At 33.9% G+C, this 2,508-nt stretch overlaps 1 pseudogene; it reads left to right on the forward strand.

Moving 5' to 3' along the window:
- Window positions 1-230: 230 nt before the first annotated feature.
- Window positions 231-1,494, forward strand: LOC111241959 (annotated as a pseudogene).
- Window positions 1,495-2,508: the final 1,014 nt, after the last annotated feature.

Genomic DNA, 2,508 nt, shown 5'->3' on the forward strand with positions numbered 1-2,508 from the left:
TGAATTTATTATCAATAATCTGAAAATATTTTTCTTTTAATTGAGAATCTACTTTGGTTAATAGCAAGATCACTAGTGAATTAATTAAGAAGTTACTTTAATTAATTCAAAATAAAAAATAATAATCAATTGGACGAATAATATGTGGATAACCAATGATGAATTTATTGGAAAAATAGTGAAATTAACTTGTTTTAACACTACAAAAGAAACTTTATTTAGTGGAGGTTATTTTGCGGAAGTTATAAAAAATCCCCTCAAATTAACATGATTTAGGATGATTAATTATGTTGGACTATCTAATTGACAATAATAGTGGGGGTTTTAATGATTTTCTAAAGAGGTTTATAACCTCTTCAAATAATAATACATTTTTTTACATCTTTTCCCTCTTAAAATTTCACCCTAAAGCTTTTTCCCCCCAAAATGTTACACTTAATTTATTTTAGCCATTTGTGTGCAAACATATCCTTCCAATTTTTTTGACTCTCCATATTTCCCCCCAAACCTCTTCCCCTCTCTCAAAATTTCAGACTGTTAGGCCTTCGTCCCTCTCAAAGTTATCGTTCTCCTCATTCATCTTCTTTCTTTCTTCCTTCTTTCATTTTCTCTTCTTATTCATTTATTTCATTTCCCCTTTCTATTGTTCATCTTCCATTTCTCTTTCAGATTTGCAGTCGTAGAACCCTAGGCAGACGGAGTGACGGTTGTGTGGACCAATGGACGACGAAGCTCCCAGTCATATGTTGGAATGGCATCAGGTTCATACGTTGGTTTGCTTTATATTTCTTTTCTTTTTTTATTGATGTGAGACTAGGGTTTCAGAATTGATTCAAAACAAAACAAGAATGGGCTCAGAACTAATTTCCAGAGGGCATGAGGCCTAGCCCGTCGACGACGCCTACTCGCTAAAGCCTAACAAACCCTGGCTCTCCGTCACTCGCCCGATTCACTACATGCTCCGTGAGCAGTGAAGGCTCTTCGTCATCCTCGGAGTCATCATCACCACTATCTTCTTCAAACTTGTCCCCTCCTTTTCCACCTCCTCGCCCACATCCCCTATAAACCGCTCCCGATCTTGTACTTCGAGCGCGAGTCCAAGCTTCTTACGTACCACCATCGCGTCGCAGCAGTGGTGCATTTGGTGGGGAAGGTACCTTTGGGGATTAAATGGAAAGGACTTTGAATCATCGTGACAGGTGGCGCGAGGTTCGTAGGATCGCACCTGGTGGATCGATTGATTGCTCGAGGAGATTGTTATTGTGGTGGGAAATTTCTTTACTAGAAGGAAGGAGAACGTCAAGTGGCATGATGTAGTGGAGCCTCTACTGCTAGAGGTGGATCAAATCTACCATCTTGCTTGTCCTGCTTCCTTTATCCATTACAAGTTCAAGACTATCACATCCTTTTTTATTTTTTATTTTATTTTTGTTTTAGCATTTAAGTTTTTTTTTTCAGGATCTAACTATTGTTACGGGAAATTGGAGTTCTTAATTATGTCTTCAAGACCAATGTGGTGGGGACCTTGAACATGCTTGGGCTTGCTAAGAGAGTGGGTGTAAGGTCCTTGTTGACCGGTACCAGTGAGGTTTATGGAGATCCTCTGCAACACCCTCAAAAGGAGACTTACTGAAGCAAAAGTAAGAGTTTATTTTAGGAAGTATATGATGTATTTTAGGATAAAATTACATGTATAAATATTATGAAATTTGAATAATTACTGATTAAGTTGTAAGGATGAGTTTCATTATAAATTACTTTATGTTATTATGTTGATATTAACAATGAAATATTTGAAATGTCTTTTGTTATATTAATATATTTTAATCTTGTTAAAAATAAATATTTTTGATCCAAATATATAAATATCTCAAATGGTGACATAAATTAAATAGTGCAAGCAAAACAAAGTAATAAACTTTCAAATTAAATAATACAAATGAGGGAGGTTAAGACATCTACAATATAATTGTCAAATTGAATAGCATATATAAATTCAAAACAAAAACAGAAGCAAAGATACATGTATTTTTTGCAATAAAAAAGTTAAAAATAAAGGAGGTTAAAACTCCCACAAAATAATAGCATTAATAGAGGAGGTTTTTACCCTGTGCAGAAAAACCTCTGCAAATTGAATGTGATACCAGGGGTCGCAGAAAACTCCTGCAGATAGGTTGTAGCGACTCTGACTGTTGCGGTTTGAAAAATCCCCGTAAATTAATTTGCGGAGGGTGAAAACCCCCACAAATCGAAAAAAACCTCTACTAAATAACATTTTTTTGTAGTGTAATATAATCATTTTAAAGTCTTTTAATAATTTTTTATTTCAATTATTGTTATATAATTCACATTTATATTCTTTCATATAAATTCTAAGTATTAAATTCCGTTAGCTTAGGTTTTACTTTTATATTTTATTATTGCATTGTGTTTTATTAACCTTTCACTTAGGATTTCACAAGAATTAATTGTTGAAAATCAATTTCATATTCGTTGGAATACGACTAA

Source organism: Vigna radiata, chromosome 7 (genome assembly GCF_000741045.1).
Source record: "Vigna radiata var. radiata cultivar VC1973A chromosome 7, Vradiata_ver6, whole genome shotgun sequence".
Lineage (NCBI taxonomy): Eukaryota > Viridiplantae > Streptophyta > Magnoliopsida > Fabales > Fabaceae > Vigna > Vigna radiata.